The sequence below is a fragment of the Lissotriton vulgaris genome, chromosome 10, assembly GCF_964263255.1.
Source record: "Lissotriton vulgaris chromosome 10, aLisVul1.2, whole genome shotgun sequence".
Taxonomy (NCBI): domain Eukaryota; kingdom Metazoa; phylum Chordata; class Amphibia; order Caudata; family Salamandridae; genus Lissotriton; species Lissotriton vulgaris.
In genome coordinates this window covers 876,662,888-876,684,375 of record NC_141698.1, presented here as the reverse complement: position 1 = coordinate 876,684,375, position 21,488 = coordinate 876,662,888, and the positions used below count along the sequence as shown (strand labels likewise).

Here is a 21,488-nt window from a genome sequence, read left to right as displayed (position 1 = left end):
CAGGTGTGAGTAACTACATATGTCAAAGGCAGTATATGTGAGTGTTGGAGAATATAAATAACTATATGTGAGAGTGAGTGATTGTGAGTGGCTGTATGGATGAGTGTGTGCTTGTACCAGTGAAAGTATAAGAGAGTAAGTATGTGTTAGTATCTGTATGAATAAGTGAGATGGTGTGTGTGTATAACTGTATAGGTTAGTAAATGGGAGTGTGATTGATTCTTTGCATGGCTGACTAGGTATGTGAGTAACTCTATGGATTAGGGGTAGTGTGTGAGTATCTGTATAGGTATATGAGTGCATATGATACTGCTTTATTGATAAGTGCCTGCATGTATGACTGACTCTGAGTGGATGTGTCTGTAGAACTAGAAATCAACAAGTGGGTATGTAGTAGTAACTGGTATTGGTGTGTCTATGGTTTCGAAAATGGTAGTTAGTATCTTAGAGTGGGTGTATCAAGGGTTATATTTGGGTATGAGGAGGTGCATCAGATTATCATGTGGATGATGTCATCAGTGATGTCATTTGAGATGTCATCAGTGATGTCACTGACCATCTTATGAATGATGTAATATGTGACTTCATCAGCAGTGCATTGCGGGGCATGAGTTATAGTTAGCTCAACTAAAAATAACGGCCACATTTCTCTGGTTTTGTACAACTGAAATGTTAAACTAACTATATATGCCCTGAAACCTGTGATTTTTTTCCGTGAATTTCGGGGGGGGTTTTAAATGCTAATTTCTAACTATAATGTCCGTGAAACCAATGTTTTTTAATTAATTTGAAAGGTTTTTTAACTGCTAATTTCTAATTAAAAAGTCCCTGAAACCTATGATTTTTCAGTGAATTTTTAAGATTTTTCAAATGCTAATTTCTAACTATGCCTACAGAGGTAGAACATGTGCAGAAAGAGGAAGAAAGGCTCAGAAAGAATCAAGAGAAATGCAGAAAGAGGCAACAGAAGTCCAGAAAGACAACAAAAAGTGGAGAAAGAAGCAAGAAATATGCAGAAAGGACCAACAGAGGTGCAAAAAGAGGCCTTGTTGCAAAGTCATCCGCTGCCCTCAACGTTTTGCTGACTGATACTGGTGGTAACTGACTCTGACTAACCAGGCCCGGAGCCAGTGCTATGCTGAAAGACACTTAGAATACAGGGAAAACACCTACATACACTACGGTACACTATGGGTTGGGGTACCCCTGTGATTGGCATGACCTCCCCTGTAAGACCCTAGTACATAACAGGGCAGCAGGATTAAAACTACCTCTAAGTACAGAAAGAAGCAAGTGAGGTGCCAAAAGAGGCATGAAAGATGCAGAAAGAAGCAAGTGAAATGCAGAAAGAGGCAAGTGGTGTGCATAAAGGGGCAACAGATCTGTAGAGAAATGCAACAGAGGTACTAAAAGAGGCAAGTGAGGTGCAGAAAGGGGCAAGGGATCTTTGGAAAAAAGCAGCAAAGGTTCTGAAAGAGGCAAGTGAGGTGCAGAAAGAAGCAAGAGAGGTGCACCAAGAGGCAATAGAAGTACAAAAAGAGGCAAGAGGAGAGGTGCACAAAGAGGCAAGACAAGTACAGAAAGAGGCAGGAGGGGTGCAGAAAGAAGGAAGAGAAGTGAAGAAAGTAGCACCAGAGGTGCTGAAAGAGGCACAAAGGGTGCAGAAAGAGCAAGAGAGGTGCAAGAAGCAACAGAGGTACAGAAAGAGGCAAGAAAGGTGCAGAAACAGGCAGGAAAGGTGCAGAAAGAGGGAACAGGTGTGCAGGAAGACACAAGAGAGGTGCAGAAAGAGAAAAAATGGGTACAATAAGAGGCAAGAGGGGTGCCGAAAGAAGCAAGTTAAGTGCAGAAAGAGGCAGCAGAGGTGTAGAAAGATGCTTGAGAGGTGCAGAAACAAGCAAGAGAAGTATAGAAGGAGACAAGAGAATTGCTGAAAGAAGCAACAGAGTTGTGGAGAGGAGTTGGCCTAATGGCTAGGGAGTCCAACCTTGAATCTGGTGAACTGGGTATGAGTCTCGAAAATGCCTCTGAACATCCTGTGATTCTGGGCAAATCACTTAATCTCCCCATGCCTAATAAAAATGAATGTGTCCTCATGTAATGCAACTGGTGCTATGTAAAGCGCTCTGATACCCGATTCAGGTCAAGTTTGCGCTATATAAAACGCTGTTAAAAAAAAGCAAGAGAAGTGCAGAAAGAGTCAAGTGAGGTGCAGAATATGGCAAGAAAACATCAGAAAGAGGCTAGAGGGATGCAGAAAGAGGGAAGACGAGTGCAGAAAGAGACAACAGGGGTACAGAAAGAAACAACAGGGATGCAGAAAGAGAGGTGCAGAAATAGGCAATAGAAGTGCAGAAAGGGGCAAGTGAGGTGCAGAAGGAGGCAACAGAACAGCAGAAAGAGGCAACAGAACAGCAGAAAGAGGCAAAAGAGTTGCAGAAACAGGAAAAAGGGGTGCAGAAAGAGGGAACCTGTGTGCAGACAGAGGCAAGAGAGGAACAGAAAGAAGGAATAAGGGTACATAAAGAGGCAGGAGGGATTCAGAAATTTCCAAAAGAGATGCATAAAGTAGCAAGAGCAATGCGGAAAGAACCAACATAGGTGCAAAAAGAGGCAAAAGAGGTGCAGAATGAGGTCGGAGAGGTGCAAGAAGAGTTAAGAAAGGTACACAAGGAGGAAGGAGGGGTACAGAAAGAAGGAAGAATAGTGGAGAAAGAGGCAAGAGAATTGCTGAAAGAAGCAACAGAGGTATAGAAAGAAGCAAGAGAGATACAGAAAGAGACAAGAAAGGTGCAGAAATAAGCAAGAGCAGTGCAGAAAGAACCAACAGAGGTGCAAAATGAGGCAAGAGGTGTGCAGAAAAAGGTAGCAGAGGTGGACAAAGAGGCAAAACAAGTACAGAAAGAGGCAGGCGGGGTGTAGAAAGAAGGAAGAGAAGTGCAGAAATAAGCAACAGATGCTGAAAGAGGCGCGATGGGTGCGGAAAGAGGAAGAGAAGTGCAGAAAGAATAAACAGAGGTAAAGAAAGAGGCAAGAGAGGTGCAGAAACAAATGGGAAAGGTGCAAAAAGAGGGGACAAGGGGGCAGAAAGATGCAAGAGAGATGCAGAAAGAGAAAAAAGGGGTGCAACAATAGGCAAGTGGGGTGCAGAAATAAGCATGTGAGGTGCAGACTGAGGCAACAGAGGTGCAGAAAGATGCAAGAGAGGTGCAGAAACAAAGAAGAGAAGTGCATAAAAAAGCAGGAAAATTGCTGAAAGAAGCAACATAGATGTAGATAGAAGCAAGAGAAGTGCAGTATAAGGCAAGTAAGGTGTAGAAAGAGGTAAGAGAGTGGCAGAAATGACAATAGAACAACAGAAGAGGCAACAGGGATGCAAAAAGGGAATAAGGGTGCAGAAAGAAGCAAGATAGGTGCAGAAAGAAGGAAGAGAAGTGCAGAACGAAGTGAGAGGTACAGAAAAAGGGAAGATGAGTGCAGAAAAAACAACAGGGGTGCAGAAAGAGACAACAGGGTGTAGAAAGAAGCAAGAGAGGTGCATAAAGAGGCAATAGAAGTGCAGAAAGAGGCAAGTGAGGTGCAGAAGGAGGCAAGCGTACTGCAGAAAGAAGCAAGAGAGTTGTGGAAACAGGCAAAAGGAGTGCAGAAAGATGGAACAGGTGTGCAGAGAGAGACAAGAGGTACAGAAAAAGGCAAGAGGAGTGCAGAAAGAGGCAAGAGAAGTGCAGAAAGAGGCAAGTGAGATGCAGAAGGAGGCCAGAGAACTACAGAAAGAGGCAAGAGAGTTGCAGAAACAGGCAAAAGGTATCCATAAGGAACCTACAGAGGTTCAAAAAGAGGCTAGAAGGGTGCGGAAAGAAGAGGCAACAGGGATGCAAAAATGGAATAAGGGTGCAGAAAGAAGCAAGAGAGGTGCAGAAAGAAGGAGGAGAAGTGCAGAAAGAAGTGAGAGGTACAGAAAAAGGGAAGATGAGTGCAGAAAAAAACAACAGGGGTGCAGAAAAAGACAACAGGGGTATAGAAAGAAGCAAGAGAGGTGCATGAAGAGGCAATAGAAGTGCAGAAAGAGGCAAGTGAGGTACAGAAGGAGGCAAGCGTACTGCAGGAAGAAGCAAGAGAGTTGTAGAAACAGGCAAAAGGAGTGCAGAAAGAGGGAACAGGTGTGCAGAGAGAGACAAGAGGTACAGAAGGAGGCAAGAGGGGTACAGAAAGAGGCAGAAGAAGTGCAGAAAGAGGCAAGTGAGTTGCAGAAACAGGCAAAAGGTATGCATAAGGAACCAACAGAGGTTCAAAAAGAGGCTAGAAGGGTGCAGAAAGAGGTAAGTGAAGTACAGAAAGAAGACAGTGAGGTGCAGAAAGAGGACGAAAGGTACAGAAAGATACAAGAGAAAAGCAGAAAGAGGCAAGAAAGGAACAGAAATAAGAGCTGTTTGTGCACCTCTAGTACCAATTTAACACCCACATTTAGCAATTAGTAACACATGACCATTCCAGCTTTGCAAAGGGCCTACCACCACGCTGTAACACGCAAAGCTGCATTTTTGGGAACATTTGAACCGTTTGAGCAAGAAAGAAGGCTTTTTTTGTTCCAATCTGCAGGTTAGGCTGCAGATGATGGAATATTTGGCACATGCGGAAAATGTTTAATTATGTGTCAATTGGTGCTGCCAAACAGTCACATAACTCCAGTGCTCTGCTCATACCTCAAACTAGGTCCATAAGTGCTCCTCTGTGGTTCCATCTTTTTTTGTGTCTCATTGAGTTTATACTTTAGCTTCTATGGAAATGAGGAAGACTAAACCTGAGGTTACCACTCCATAACACAGACTACAATGCCACAAAATTACTCTCCATAACACGTAATCCCACTCTACTAATTCCTCTACACTAAATACCACATATTTTCTATCCACATAGTTTTACTGTACAACATACCACATAATTCCACTACACACAACGTACATCCACTCAACACTAAAAAACATTAGTAAAAAACTTTTACATTTACAACGCCAATAGTTGTAACTCTCACATGCAAAACCTATTACATCGCAAATGCTTCTTTCACCAGTAGTCGTGTTTGCTGAGAGGTGGAGAAAGGGGGCTGGGCCTCGACCAGTGCTCATGAGTTATGCTATGTAGAACCTACAGAAGGTACCAGGAGGGTTTCTTGGCCCCCAACGTCCCTTAGGAGTAAAGTGGACTTCACCCCCGTCCCGTAGTCTGCATGGAAGCACATTTGCAGAGTGGTGGAGAAAGGGGGCTTAGCCTCCAAAGATGTCTTAACAATCCTACTGTGTGCGACTTACTGGAAGTAACAAAAGGGGTAGTTAACCCCCACGGGCATCCTTGGGGTCCAACTACCCCTCCTATTACCTCCAGTAAGTACCACACAGCAGGATTGTTAAGTTCTCATAACAGGGCATATCCCCTTTGCCTACCACTATGCAAACACGCTCCCTGGCACGCTCTTGGATGCAGATTGAAGTCCCCTTCGCTGCTGGGGGTCCTTAGGGGCTAACTAGCCTACTACTTACCTCCAGGAAGCCCCACACAGTGGGATTGCTGAGAGGTGGTCAGAGGCCATGCCCCTTTTCACTCCACTCTGCAAACCAGCTTCTGGCACACTGCTGCTTAGGGGATGAAGTCCACGTGTGTCCTGAGCTCCTCAGGACACAAGAGGACCTCATTGCCCCACCAGCAGTGCGCCAAGAGGCACGTTTGCAGAGTGGTGTAAAAGGGGGAGTGTCCTTGGACCAACTCTCAGCAATTGCACTGTTTAGGGCTTACTGGAGGTACCTGATGAGCCAGTTGGCCCCCAGGGACCCTCAGGAATGAAGGAAACGTAATCCCCCAAATTAGAACGCATGAGGTGGAGCGTTTGGAGAGTGCTGCAGAGAGGGGGCGGGGCCTCTGGCGAGATACCAGCCTTTCTTTTTTTTAAATAATTCAATATTTGGGACGGAACCACGTGACCCCACTTCCCTGGGCCAGTTCTAGCCCCGGGGACCCCATCTCCCGAGGCCTGGCCAGCCTTTACATTTTTTTACATTTGGACGGGAGAAAGGTGTCCCCCCTCCTGTGTCCAATTTTGGCCCTGGGGACCCCATAGCTCAGGGCCTGCCCAACCTTCTTTAAAAAAAATAATGTTTTGGATGGGGCTGCGTCGCCCCCTCCTCAGGCTAATTATGGCCCCTGGGACCCTATCCCACGGGCCTGGCCAGCTTGTTTTTTTGGAGGCGGGGGACTGCGTGCCCCCCTCCCCCCCTGAGGCCAGTTATGGCTCCTGGGACCCCATCCCCCAGGGACCGGCCTTATTTTTTTAATATCAAAAGGGAGGGAGTTGAGAGGCCCCCTCCCCGGCGACTTCAGGCCGTAGGACTCCATTCCCCGGGACCAGCCCTCAGTGTTGGGGACTGTGGGGGAAGCCACAATGCCTGCACAGTCCCTGCTGGCTCCCTGCCTCTTGTGGGAGCCGGCATCACTTTTGGGCAAGGGGAGCTGCTGAAATGCAGCTCCCCTTGTCCAAAAGCAATCTTCTTAGGTTTCCTACTCTCGCTTCAACAAAGCAGGCGTTTGGAACGCCTGGGAGGGGTTTTTAGCTAAAATATCGAGAAATGCGAATAGCCGAACCACGTCTGTTGTGCGCCCAGAGCTCGTGAAATAAATATATTGTTTGAACTCTCCCACACGAGTGCTGTCTTCTGTGGAGCAGGGTACGATTACACGTTGGCAGTTTGGAGCTGATATATATATATATATATTTATATATACATATACATATACACATATATATATATATATATATATATATATATATATTTATATATATATATATATATATATATATATATATATATATATCCAGGTAAACCCCTCCATTGTGCGCAAGGAAGAGGCCACGCAGGGAATCTCAGTTGAAGCTCTTTAATAATCAGCGTATTAGGCATAATGAATTTCGGCCATCGGGCCTTCGTCAGATGCCACTGTAAACCAGATTTGATTTTCACACATTCCCGCCTTTAAACCTTCCTGCAGCCCTCCCAAGAGTAGGGGCAAGCCCTGCCCCCAATCGTGTATATATATATATTTATATATGGATTTTTTTTTAGCATCAATACAAGTAACTGAAAGAATTGAGTATTAGCTGGTTCCTTCTAAATACTATTAGCATACGACCAAACAAGATTCGATCCTACAGTTTGGTACTTTTGTCCAACCTGTCCTCTTGAGCTTGCTAAGGGACCACACTACTATTTGTGTCTAAAATAAGAAAAATACACTGCCATTTCACTTTCACTTTTGGAACAGCAAAGATTATTTCAACTACCATAATGCACTTGCATAGATGCGAAAAGAATGACTGTACACTGGAGCGTTATATAGGAAAAAGGTCCCATTGCAGCCAACTCATTTACATTGCCTTGCAGTTGGAGCACTTTCTGTGATGGACCAACAAACATTACTTCCTGAGAAAGCTGAAACCACCTTTCCAAAAACAAAGAGAATAGGTACTGCATGTAACATTTCGTAGAATGAGTGTTTCACGTTTTAACTCCCATTAGAAACTTTGCTTTCTGATACAGTTCAAACGGCTAAACAGACTACTCCAAATTTGAAATGAAAGTAGAATTTTACCTAGAAGAGTGCTTTTGGTAGGTTTGGTGTACACCCATTCAATGGTTATTGTGTGGAAATTAAAAGCTATATCTTAGAGATATCTTGACAGTGGAAAATATGTTTTTTGATTTGCCCTTAACTTTAACACCACATGATAAATTTGCACAAAATTTAAAAAGTCACTTTGCATGAGTAGCTCTCTATTAGTTGTTTAAAATTCGTGCAGATCCATCAACCTTGAGACAACTTTTTTTGACCTCCAGATAGCTCAATGTTTATTAGTTAGAAACACAAGGCCCTTTGTGAAGTGAATGTGTGAAAAACATTTTTTTAGCAGGCAGTAGTGCAACCCATGGACTACTGCCTACCCTTAGACACATTTTTTTAATGCTACATCTGTTTCTTTTTAAACACATACCGTTTTCCTTTTTCATAAAAAAAAATGCTTAATTAAAAAGCAATCACAGACATGGAGGTCTGTTGACCCCAGCAGGCCACCATCCTTGTGTTGGCTGAGATTCCTAATTGCGACCTATTCATGAGGTAGATTGATTTGTGACCCACTAGGAATCGCTAAATGAAATCTCATGAGTTTCATACATTAGGAATAGCGATTTCCTAATTGCGGTTAACAGTCAATCGCAATTAGGTAATCACTATAAATAATAGTAAGCACTACAGAATCACAAAATTACTCAAGCCGTGGCTTTTGGACATTGTTCTAGCGACAATCTAATAAACTTAAACCAAATCCAAACGTTCTATTTCCACTGAACCCACATCCCCTTTGGGAGCTTGGAAGGGAACATTTGCAACAAAACCTCCCTTTCACAGTGTTTTTTGAGAGCAGATGCCCCACCCCCCCCCCCCCCCCCCTCCCCAACACACACACACACACCCACCACAGACACACACCGTCTCAATACTTCGCATTTATACAGGACTTCAACTGCTGGCCTTTTATCACCAGGTATATTACCAGTTTACGGCGGTGGTAAGATTAAAAGAAAAGGACATTCACGTAAACTAATAACGCATGGCAATGCCACCCGATATTCATGTAATCATGAATTCCAACACTTCAAATTCTACTGAATAAAGTTTAAATGTACTAAATAACTTCTAGCGGAAATTTTAACAACAATCTATTTTCGCACAGACTCTACAGTAAAACAATAAATACATCTTAATGTCAAAGTACGAATATAATAAAAAAAAGTGAATATTTAAAAGCACTGACATATCAGTAAAAAGTAGGCTGCGCTTCATATCCATTATGTGCAATCAAAGGAATAAACTAATTAGCTACGGCTTCCACCGCAGCAGTTCAGGTAGTTGTTACTAAATTCTCAAACTCATTAAAGTAACGTTCTAATTTTCGATATACTGCTTCTGAAAAAATAGATCTTTAATTGCTAGACCTTATTTTATTCAGTATAAACCGAGTAAATATTTTCCAGGCTCACAGAAAAAATGAAAAACACGAAGACGGTGTTTTCCTTACCTTGTTCTGTGTTTGTCTGTCTTCAAAGGAGCACGCAGTGTTGCCGCTCGTTAAAACTCTGCAGTCAGCATGTGGACGGGTTGTGCAACAGCCAATGGGGTAATGCTGTAGGGATCCTGGCACTCGAAGCACCGAGGTAGCTAGGCTTATTTAACCATTGCGCAGGCGAATTTCACAACGTTCCAATCCCTCCAATTGTGAGAAAGAAAGTGTACAAATAATGGGCAGACTTCCTAACGGGAAAATCCCAGGAAATTACAGAAAGTTCGCGCACCGGCAAACTCAGGAATTTTCCCTTCTTTCATTTTTTTTTTTTGACAGGACTCGCTGCAGGTGCCAAAACACCACACACGTTTTTAATTGTGACATTATTGCTTTTTTTTTAACTACAAACTTTTTTTTTCTCATTGACGACTAAGCACGAAGTTCATTCTACATAGAAGACGGGCCTCATTTCCTAAAGTGCCAGGCAGCCCAGCAGGCAAAAATGCTGCGCTGTGAGCAGAGAACTGGAGAGCGCCATATCTACAGAGATATGGCTCTCCAGGGCACGAGTCGGGGGTACACAGGGGTGGACGGCGTCCACCCACTTTTTTCACAGGGGGTAAGCTGTCTACCCTGCCAAGAATTTAGGCCCCACTGAATAATTTGCTGAACTCGTCGTGGTGTAATTTCCAAACACTGGGACACTTTCAGCAGTGCCTGCACTTTTCTACATTCCATCTGCAACAAGCAACAATGTGCAGGCTGGACAGGGCTTTCTTATTTAAGACTCCTGCTTGGCCCATAACAGGGCCAAATTTAAGGGATCATTCGGCCTCTTTTTGTTTGAGTCTCTAGGCTGGGAGCAGTCAGGAGCCTCACACCTTGATGCACATGAAGCAGAGGAGAAACAAAAGTTAGCACTTCACACATACTTAAGAAAGGCAGCTTTTTCACTTCCTTCAGTCCCCTGTTTAGGAGATATGCATGCACTGTAAGAATATCAGATGTGTTGGCCTTTCCACCCAGTATTTACACAAAGCAAATTGCATTTATATAAAGCCTACTTCACCTGAGGAGGCTTTGAAATAATTTAAGTACTACTCTTTTTCCTTGTATAACCCAGTCCTTCATAGGCAGGGTGTCAAAGTGCTTTACATCAACATTGGTATATTACATGTACAATAAATTATATAAGTTTGTAAATTAATGTACAGGATGTGTTACATAAAACTGGGGGGTTGCAAGGTGTAGAAGTCACAAATCATCTTCCATAGCTCACTGTGCTATTATCCTTTCAATGCGCTCAAACGTACAAATGATAGACCTGCTAAACATATATGTGAAGGCTTTAGATCTGATGTCACTTCTTGAGATGCCACTTCCTGTAAAGTCGTGGCTTGTGATGCCACTTTCAAAGCGCCGTGATGTTGCGCGCCGTGATGTTGCACGCCGTAATGTTGCATGCCGTGATGTCAGTTGCATACTGCCTAACTTGGTTAGTCCCCCCACTTCTTTTTTGGGTTGAGCCTATAGCGGCAGCACGCAGGTGCTGCACGCTTTGCGAGTCATACAGTGTTCAGTATGGAGTGGAAACTCTGTGGAAGCTCCGCCCATCTTTTACATTGGCTTAGTTCCTAAATGCTTCCTTTCCGATTGGTTTTACGCTTGCTAGTCCCTCCTTATGACAGGCATGTCGTCATTTGTATCCCTCCATGGCTACTGGCCCCTTTACTTCGAGTGCTGCACAGCATGTTTTATTTATACTGTGAGCACTATTTTCTTCCCGTATCTCCCCCTCCTGCAGTCCCTACCTTCTCAGGGCCCCCCTCACTCCCGTTGTTCGTGCCTTCTCACCCACCCGCATGCATTCCCATTTGCAATGCAATAAGGCTTGGTTAACTGCGAGTCCTATTGCATTGCAAATTCTTTTTTTTATCAAGCGGAATGTGCCTCGACCGCAGTGTATCACAGTGTTCATCGCCCCTCGGCTTCGAATTTTCCGAGGACAGCATTAACTGTAGAGTTGTAAAGTGGCTAAAACATTAAAGTTTGCGATGTCCTCTGCTTATACTGACACTTGAATGTGCAGTGATGTGATGCTACACATACAATGACACAACACTGCACATTTTAATAAACAGTGGTATAACAGTGTCCACCGGAATGCACGCTGGTCTGGAACTGCTGAATGTAAAGTAAAGTGATATGCCACCGCAGTATACATTGATTTGGCAAGGTCAACTGCATTTACTTAATTTCACAGTGGTTTGTCAACTTTGAGCCAACTAATTTCTGGTTACCACTAGCAAAATATGATACTCTGGGCAGAGCTTAGTGTATGGGTAGGATGGTGAAGGGGTTATAGGGAGGACGGACAGTAAAACTTCAGTCGGAGATAGAAGTCTAGGTTAACCGGCAAGATAATTTTATGGTTCATCAACAGTACAGAACCAAGGGGCCCTCCGAGGCTAGGAGGCTGAGCCAAGGGTGGGCTCCAAAGACAGAAGTGTTGGGACAGTGTAATAGGTGATATGCTGTAATTCATGATCTAGATATGTCCTCTCTGTTCGCTTCCTGTAGAGCAGGGGTCTTCAAACTGTGGGGCGCGACCCCCAGGGGGGCCGTGGAGTGGTGTGAAGGGGGTCGCGCATTCACAGTCACAGTCTGCCCTGGCCTCCAGGGCTTCAGCCCCCCTCTTCCCCCGTCCTCTGTCTCAGCCCGGGCTGCTGCAGTGAAACTCGAGCTGCTGGGGGCTCGGCTTGGCAGTGTCTGGAGTCTTATCTCCGGCCTGCACTGCCCGTGTTTTTCACAGGTCTTTAAAGACCATTAGCATCTTTACATGTCTTTGTAAACTGGTTACAGAGGCTTAATGTTTTTTTATGGTTCCAGTACCCTCCCGGCACCCACTCTGCATATTCCTTACATTTGTATTTTTACACTTCTTGCTGTAGTGTGAGAATGCATTTAATGAAAAGGAATATAAAGTTGGGTTGCCAAAAGAAAAATGCCTGCTCTTGACACTAAATAGAGTTATAAATAAAAAAGTATGTATTAATTAGTTATGTGACTTTTCTGTCTTTGTTCTCTTTAATTTTCAGTCATGGATCATTGAGGCAGCCCTAGAACACAATTAAAAGTGACACAATTCAAAGTGCTTTCTATTTATATTTGCTGTTCTAAGTATTCACAGATAAGTGCTAAAAATACAGCTTTAGGTGACTGCTTATTTCTGGGCCATCAAAATAATGAGCTGGTAACCCTAATCATAAGACTGGACGTTTGTTGCAGGATCAGCACATTATTTATTTCCTCCACCCTCAATCCTTGATTATGTGCCATTATAGCAATAGTTTAACTTATATCTGAAACCCTACACTTCAAGTTTCTGGGAATTCACCCTGCTTTCAGACAACTCATTTCTCATGCTCGCCTTCACTTTCACGCTCACCCTGCACTCACAGCGATCACAATGCACTCTCATTGATCACCATGCACTCATAGCGATCACATTGCACTCACACTGATCGCCATGCACTCACACTGATCGCCATGCCCTCACACTGATCGCCATGCACTCACAGCCATCGCCATGCACTCACAGCCATCGCCAGGCACTCACAGCGATCACAATGCACTCACAGCGATCACAATGCACTCACACTGATCACAATGCACACACTGATCACAATGCACTCACACTGATCACCATGCACTCACACTGATCACCATGCACTCACACCTTGCTGCTCCCGGCCATGGCCAGGTGAGCTTCTAATGTGGCAGCACGTATTCCTGCGGAGTGGGAGTCCCTTCACAAAGGTTGACTCGACATCTTTCCGATGTTAATTGCTGTATTTTGGTTATAAACTGGTACTGATGGGGTGAAATCTTTCCTCAGAGTTACTGTGTTTAAAAAATTTCAAAATAATAAAGCAATGCTATACCAAAATACGCAGCATCACAGAACATTATTTAGATTTTCTACTCATACAATTTAGTCAAGCCTGTCGCATAATTTGGTACTCACCTGCCTCATAATGGGAAACATCCTTTACAACGCAACTTTTACAACGCACTACCATTACGATGCAACTTTTACAACGCAAGTCATTACAATGAATTGCGCTGAAGGGCGCTCTAGGATAGGGATTCGTTTAATTACTATCCCACACCTTCCCTACTATCCCTACTATCCACAGGGACTGGAGTTGGAATAGTAAATTAAGCTATTCACTATCCAGCGCCCCCCAACGCAAGTCGTTGTAACGACTTGCGTTGTAAAAGTTGCGTCGTAATGGCATGCGTTGTAAAAGCATGCGTTGTAATGACATACATCCCCTCATAATTCCAGTAGCCCTGCCTAGAGGTTTAGACATTTTTGTCAGGAGGGGGTCCTTACGCCTGTAAATGTTGACAGGGGGGTCTCGGCTTCCAAAGGTTTGAAGACCTCTGCTGTAGAGTGTTCTGTGGTGAAAGTAGGTTAATTTGCCTATGAGAGGGTATTATAAAAACTTGCGCTGGGCACAGGCCTGGTTTGCACTTTCTATGTGTGCTGGGCTGTGGGGGAACATGTACATGCTGCCACCAGTTACCGTTTTAAAGCATTGCCCAGTGTATTCCAAAGAGCTGCTTTCTGGGGTCCCGGCAACCCATCCCTAGCAGGCCATGTTTGGAAAGGAACCCTCGATAGCCCATGTGAGTGACTGCTGAGGCTGCCTCCTGATTGGTCAGTGAAACGTTCCTCACTCTGTACCAGGTGTAGTTTTGAGAGTGTAACCTCCGCTCTAGAACTGATACCATGAAGTAGTTGGTTTATTCAGACAGATCTGTGCTAGGCCAGGTGTCCAAGACAGAAGTTAATTTAATTGCCCTGAGGCCAGTAGGAGCTGCACACACAGTCCCACCAGTGCAGTCGTCTTGCTCCTCCACGATCCACTGGCTGCATCAGAGACCACATCATGGCACAGGACCTGCAAGTTTCCACGGCCTGTTTTGAGAAAATGGGATCCATCAGCAAATGTTTAAGCTTCCTGCCTCAAGAGAGTCGCAGGATCACGGTCCATGCATTAGTAACATCCCAGCTTGACTAAGCCAACTGTCCCTACCTGGGGTTGCCGGGCTACCTGACCCACAGGTTACAGACAGTGGAGAATGCGGCACAAAGGCTCCTCCACAGGGTTACTTTGCGCTAGCACATTCCCCCCACCTTAGTCAGTTCCACCGGCTCCCAGTGGCCAGGAGGATTGAGTTTAAGGCTCTCACCCTTGCTTTTCGAGCCATCAATGGCGAACGCCCTGGCTACCTCAGATCGAGGCTTAGCCTATATCACCAGGAGCAGACATTAAGATCTAATCAGCAGCATCTCCTTAATGTTCCTCACTTTGCTAAAATGAGACAGGGGGGCAGGTCCTTCATAGTCAGAACTGCCAAACTTTGGAATGCTTTGCCTTATCACTTACGCATGTTAGATACGGAGCACAAGATTAAAAAAGCATTAAAAACCTGGCTGTTTAGGCAGGTGGAGTAATTTCTTGAGCCACTCAGTCTCTCTAGTCCGTTTGATGAGCCCCAGGACACTTCTGCTGAGGTAGCTGTGTGCTCTATAAATGGCCATTGAGTGACTGAATAAAGTAAGCCTACCCTGAAGCCAAGATAGACTATAGTCACTGGCTGTGACTAAATCCAGTGTAACTGATGTACCTGAGGGTCATAGACATGCATAGGGTATTGAACTGCACATGGTCATATGAGTGCACTGCCACATATCCCTTCTCTACGTTTGCTAAGCATGTTTCTCCTTTTACCCACATTTCGATGGTGTTGTGGATTTCAACCTTTCTCATTCATTCTATTATGTCTGGGGCACTCACATCATACCACACTCCATACATTTGTGTTATTCTGAGCAGTATCTGTTTATATTGAACAAAATTACCCCTGACAGCTACTTTATTTTGTTGGGGACTTTAAGACTCAAGTTATTGGTATAACAGTATGTCAAAGACTAGTAAGATATTAATATCACAGCATGTTACATGGAAATGTTATAGGACACTTTGAAGTAAGTTTGTGCCTCAAGAAAGAGATACATCTTTCCGTTTTTAGCTCGAGCATTTGAAACCCCTCATACATACTGTAGTATATACTTATATGTGTATGTACTTTGTGGCCTCTGGAGAGCACTCCTAGGACTTGTCTCCTTCAGCTTAGGGACTTTTTTCTGTTCAACTACCTCTATTTAACTATCTTTATAGAAAACGACCAGTAGAGGTCAATAAAATACCAAAATTGATATCTGCTTGTTCAACTGCCTCTATTTAACTGTCTTGTTACAAAATGACCAGCAGAGGTCAGTAAAATACCAGAATCACTTTAGCATTCTCTAGATTCCAGTCCATTAAAATGATTTTCCATGAGCACCCGTAGACAGTAATATTTTTGTCAAATCTTATATTTTAATTGAAATGACCACCGAAGGCCCAGATTTTATATTTAAAACAGAGCTTGAGAGCATACCATTTCCCGCTGAACGGCAATATTTCTCACCATTTGTTCCCATACCTGGCATGTCACGCAGTTTCATGCTTACTTTCCCTTGATGTTAAAGAACAGTAGATGTTTCAGCACCCAGGCTAATGTGCTGCATAGCTAAATACATATATGGTCCCAAAGGCGAGTCCGATTGCATTGCAAATGCTTATTTTTCTTGGTAATTAGTTTGAGTATTCTAACTTTCATAGTTGTAAATAAAAACCTTTTCCTTTTGAGGGCATGGAACACCAGCTGTAAAGGGCAGTACCCACAGTGTATACTGCCAAGTAACCACTGCCTGCCCTACGATAAAGAGACACAGCCACAGAATGTCTATCAATCAACAATTAAGAGGATCATTTATGGTCTAAATAATCAAAGACATGTAAAACAAATCATCTGGCCCTGAAGAAAACAATGAAATACAGTCTATCAAATAGAGAAGTTAACATGCTATTATACCAGTCCAAGCTTGGTGCAGACAACCAGGGAGAATCTATTTCTCGCCTATGCTGCCCCTTCCTAAAAGAACATCAATATGCTTAAGGAAGCCATCTGACTTTATTGTTCAATCATTTCCTGGAGTTTCCTTTAATACCAGTTTCCAAAATTATACATATTCAATCAGGATTTATAAAGCATGTCTAATCATCAGCAAGGGTACCCAGGTGTTGAGAGCCTTGCTGCTTCACGTGAGTTCAATTGTGTTAGAATGGTTGAATACGATGTCTATGTATGCCATGGTATATGCAGGCCCAACAACGGCAATACCAATAAATGCAATTGAAATGCATGCCATAAAGTATGCACACAAAACAGTGCCGATACCAATAGAAACAATGTCAATGTACGCCATTATCCTAGGCATGCATAATAATGTCAATATTAGTAAAGACAATATCGATGTACGCTATGACATCTGCACACACAATAATGAGGATGTCGATAAAAATAATTTCAATGACTGCCACATTATTTGTAGAAGTTCTAACAAACTCATATCATTGCTGTCTGATTCACCCAAGGTGACCTCCCCATCAACCCAAGTCAGAAATAATTGGTCAGACAGGCCCTGTGAGCCTAACCTATGTCTATCAAGTGATATTTCACTGTTGGGGTCTCACTTACCCCAAATACAAACTCATACCCAGGGAAAACCCTGATCAGTCCCACATATAGATAGTCAGACCACAAACAGGGCCTAGGAGATTGGCCACAATAAAACACGCTTGGCCAAAGGCAAGTGCTCCCAAAATGCCACAATAGTTAGATGTAACATGTAATTAGGAATACTCAGCCAACCAGGACATGACAAGCATACAGCACGCAGTGATCACACGCTCACCACAATGGACATCTGGACTTGCACACACTGGCCCACACTAGTTGTACCCCAGGTCGATAGCCACATGTGTTCCCCTTATCTGATGGTTTTTCTGGTTATTTATGACTATGATGCCTTTTAAGGAATGTTAAAGTGTTTTATTGAACCCACAAAATGTATATATGTGCAACCCAAACGTCTACACTTTGAGACTGTCTTCAGACGCTCCTCTGTCGACACTCTCCTTTATTTAAACCAACTTCATACTATTTTACCAATTGCATCTTGTTTTCATTTATTCAAGGTAAAATCATATTTCAGGAACAGTTGCACAGCCAAGTAAATGTATGGGGCTCACGAAGAGTAAGGGAGTAGGTTGATGAGACTGCATTGATCTGGCTTTACATGGTGAGTTTGCTGTCCAGGATGATGCTGAGGTTGCGGGCATGGTCTGTCGGGGTGGGTGAGGATTCTAGTTTGTAGGGACACCAGGAGTCATTTCACGGGGAGGTGTTGGTCCCAAACAGTGTCAGTGTTGAGTTTCAGACAGTTGTTTTTCATTCAGTTGGCGACTCTCGTCATACACCTGGTGAAGTTGGTCTTCGAGGTGGTGGGGTCTTCTGAGTGTGAGAGGATTTGCTGGATGTCGTCTGTGTAGGATATGATGTTTAGTCCATGGGCTCTGATGATTTTGGCCAAGGCGGTCATGTAGGTGTTAATCAGTGTGGGGCTGAAGGATGAGCCTTCAGGGATGCTGAGGATGATGTTCTTTGGCTCTGTGGGTTCTTCCGATGAGGTAGGAGACAATCAATTTTTTGGGCATCTCCTTGGATTCCATAGTGTTTGGAATTTATCAACTGCAGCATTCAATCACAGCTTTTGTGTATAGTATTTAAGACTTTTTAAACTTTCTTAGGTTTTTGAAAAACTGATTATGGTTCATACGTTTAGTCTGTTGATGTTCCAGTTATCAACCTATTCGCTTCCAAATTATTTGCAATAAGAGATAGAGTGCTTGACATTTCCCTTTTACTTCATAGCCATGCAAGGACAGGTCCTAGCCATAACTAGGCAATTGATTAAGGAGTTTTAGACTACCCTGGGCCGTGAGCCTATCAAGCCATGCACCATACAATGGTCTCAACGAAACAAATGGAAACACATCACAGCTCTCTTACTTCTAAAGAGACAGTAACCACCCTAGATAGTCATAAATACAGGTACGCCACACAGGCCCCTCCGGTTCCTACAGGATAGGGAGCCCCCAACCCTTCGAGGGTCCCATAACCCTTCTGGGTGTCCTACAATCATTTCAAGGCCTATAAATATATGTAGGGTATGAGACGTTCAGGATGCCCTTCACACATTCTGCAGGGGGAGCACATCATTTACCCTTGCACCACTGTCTAAATTCCAAAAAGAGGCCTACACGCAGTAAACACTGAGAACAATGTCCATCAATAATCCTTGTGATGCATAATATTGTATTTATGTAGAACATAGACCTTCCATAGTGAAGTAGACATTGGAAAATGTCACCATTATAGAGTAATAACTGAAATTTTTAAAAAGTGGTTAAAAGGGAAAGTATAAATTATCAAGAGCTTACCAGACTTAAGAATCATGAGACATATAAACATAGCATTCATGGTACATTTATATTACAGAATGGGTAAGTTGAACCTTCAAAATCCAAAATGTAATTCCTTGTTAAAAGTCTCATGTATTTTTTCCATGCTATAAATTACAATATGGAAAAATAACTGTATTTATTTTTAAATGTGGACAAAAAAATGGAAATTGGGTGCTTTTTGAGTGAATCTAAATACACTTTGCCATGACTGCCAGGCCAAACTCTTTGTAGATTGATAGGGAAGGGGGTTAAAAAATAAAGGAATTTAATGGAGAGGCTTAACAGCAGTATATATGCACAAAGCTGATACTGAAATGAGCATATTTTCATATAAGGGCATTGATTTATCTTCTGCGGGTGTTCATATCACTGAAACCTGACAGGCATTCAAGAATGACTGTATATTTATTGGTTAAATAAATGTGGATATATATATCAGTTACAGCTTTATTTTTTTCACAAAACCCATGATAAATATCGAGAAATACAGACAAAGATGACAAAAAATAAATATGTCTAAATACAGACGGAAATGTAAACAAAATAAATGCCATAAAAGCGGGAGCCCTAGTTATAATGCCATACAAATATTACTTGGTCATTCAAATACTGAGATACAATGTATAAATGAATGGTAAACGTCTTTCTATCTTTCAAATAAATACAATTATGTTTTTTACAAGTGATATATACAAAGTAATACATTCAACATAAGTTTTTAAATAGAAGGGGGATGGGAGCCCACAGCTTCACCTCCCAGCACAGTTTACCCCTTAGCTTTCTGGTAAATGCAGTTCAGTTCAAATGCTTACTTGAAATTTTGCTGAAGTGTTTCACCAAAGTTGGTGCAGGTTAGTGCTGTTAATCTCTAGACATATGTGTTTCTGGATATTATCCTTCATCAGTAGAAATAAAAATGAAATTTATCTGGGGTTGCTGAGAAAGCTGCCACAATGCTCTCAGGTCTCTGTACCACTCTCTGTTTTTAGATACCTCTTGCTTTCTCGAGGCTGTACAAAGAAAAAAATACAAAAATACAAAATTAATCATATTTTATACTTAGTAATACAGTTCTTTCTTTCCTAAAATTATAAACTTTCTTAATGATGAATGGCAGAAGGATATGGCTTTGTGTATGGTGTATGGTGACAAAAAAGACTGTATATGTCTCAAGGGGGTGCCCCACTAAGTGGTCACAGGTTTAGAAAATATGGAATGAACGTAGGGGAAGACTGTGTGCACCCCCGCAAACGGGGAATCAAGGACTTACTAGATCGGCCATTGATGAGACATGATTGAAAAATAATGTTGGACCTTCGGCTTCCATGTTAACTGCCTATCAATGTATCAATAGTGCTCTATATATACTCATGATTGTATGCTGTCTGGATTGTTCAATCTTGCTTTTAATAAAAAGATATAAAACCAAAAAAAAGATTCCTTGTTGGGTAGGTATACACCCAGGAAAGCCAGGAACCCCCACTCTAGTCAGAGTAAGCTAGTTACACAATAAGATAACCTGTGCTCACCCTCTGGTCGCTTGGTACAGAGTAGTCAGGCTTATAAAAAGTCAGTGTGTAAAGTATTTGTGAAACAAAAAGACTCCACAGAGGTTTACCTGAAAAAAATAAGACCAAAGTTCAGCCCGACAGCGATGGAGGGCAGGCCGGCTACAGGACCCATGCCGGTTCCACTGAGAAAGTATTTTGGATGGAGCAAAGCGTTGATGCTGAGGACAGGATGCATTGATCTTTTCCACACAGTTGGGTTGCTACGTCATTGTCGAGTTTCGCTGAAGTGAAGGCAATGCATTGACGTTGTGCTGCACCATGCAGAGCATCGTCGTCAAGCTGTGAAAGAAGTGAAACCGCTGTCGTCGGGCAGCCTCTGCATCAGCGTCAAAGGGCGATGCTGTGGAATTTTCACTCACTCGATGCAATGCATAGGGTTTTAGTGAAAACAGCAGCAGAACCCACTTCTGAGGCACAGAGCTAGGAGGGGGCACCTTAGGGAAGGGTAGGACTCACAGAAGGCAGAGTCCAACAGCACCAGGAGAATTGTGAAGTGATCAAAAGCATTTACTTTCTACAGAAAGGAGACATGTAAAGTCTGATTCTTGAAAGATAGCAGTTCACTATCACAATATTTAAATTGCAACCCCCTATATTCCTATCACTCATGCAGTGCGCTGTCATCAATTTCACGGAGTCTCATTCTAACCTTTTAGTCTTTAGTCCCACTCGCTCAGCATAAGCAGTTACATTGACAACATTTTCTAGGCCCATTAGCAATAACAATTGCTGGTTTACTAATACATCAAATCAGTTTTAAAATATCTTCCATCATCCTAGAGTATTGCAGTAAATCTATGCGACAGAAATTAATTACAACTTTAATAGTAATATTTTTTAAATGTTTTCTGCAATATCTGAAGGAATCCGATGATAAATTGCAACTACATGCATATTTGGACAGTCATGTATCTGCCTCACCTTCATCATCAGAATTATCACAGTTTAAATTTGTGCTTCCTCTTACAGTCCTTCTCATTAAACCGTCTAGATAAATTATATTAAAAAAAAAATTCTCAGATCTCATACAGTCAGCCATTTACGACACATGATTGGAGCCATGACTATGCTTGCCTTGCATTGCTCATTTTTCATTTACCAAAGGTATCTTGACCAAAGCTTTACATTACGGTTGATGGAGTTTGGCCAGACTCCGTGTTACAAGCGGAACGCTAAGTGAGAAAAACTCTGCTGGCAGAGCAGAATTTATTGTTCACCCCTAGTTATTTCCTCTTTCTACTTATGCTGCATTCTTTGGCACACATATAAAGAGCAAAATGCCTCAAAGGATTGTTTGTTCTTGTGCAGGAAAGTGTCCTT

At 42.8% G+C, this 21,488-nt stretch overlaps 1 protein-coding gene across 3 annotated transcripts in view; it reads right to left on the bottom strand.

Moving 5' to 3' along the window:
* The window catches only part of LOC147688935 (metalloreductase STEAP4-like), a 412,832-nt gene extending 403,564 nt beyond the window's left edge, over positions 1-9,268 (bottom strand). The window contains exon 1 of one of the 3 annotated variants that reach the window (XM_086941832.1): positions 9,125-9,268. The gene's annotated coding sequence lies outside the window, so the exon portion shown is untranslated. The remainder of the gene's footprint in view (positions 1-9,124) is intronic. The other 2 variants (XM_086941829.1, XM_086941830.1) reach the window with 2 other exon arrangements.
* Between the last annotated feature and the right edge of the window lie 12,220 nt (positions 9,269-21,488).